This window comes from Galeopterus variegatus, unplaced genomic scaffold (assembly GCF_000696425.1).
Source record: "Galeopterus variegatus unplaced genomic scaffold, G_variegatus-3.0.2 Scaffold2672, whole genome shotgun sequence".
Taxonomy (NCBI): Eukaryota; Metazoa; Chordata; class Mammalia; order Dermoptera; family Cynocephalidae; genus Galeopterus; species Galeopterus variegatus.
Genome location: NW_007728783.1, coordinates 329687 through 330083, shown reverse-complemented (window position 1 = coordinate 330083; position 397 = coordinate 329687).

Sequence of the window (397 nt, the reverse complement as noted above, 5' to 3'; positions counted from 1 at the left end):
CAGGTATACCTTCAACTTGATGATTTCCATTCCTCTGGGTATATTCCCAGCAGAGGGATAGTTGGGTCATATGGTAGATCTCTCTGCAATTGTTTGAGGAACCTCCATACCATTTTCTATAGAGGCTGCACCATTTTGCAGTCNTTTTTTTGCTCAGCGTTGCTTTGGCTATGTGTGGCCTTTTGTTATTCCATATAAATGTCTGGATAGTGTAATGAACAATTTTGGATGGAACATCTTCAGGCATTTGTCTTTTTGCGCTTGTGGTGTCACCTAGAAATGGGACTAAATGGTTTGAAAGACTATGGTTAAATTTAGATTTTTTATTAGGAAACTAAGGTTCCTCTTCTCCATTTTGCACTGCTAGATAATAAATACAACCTAAAATGCATAAAAT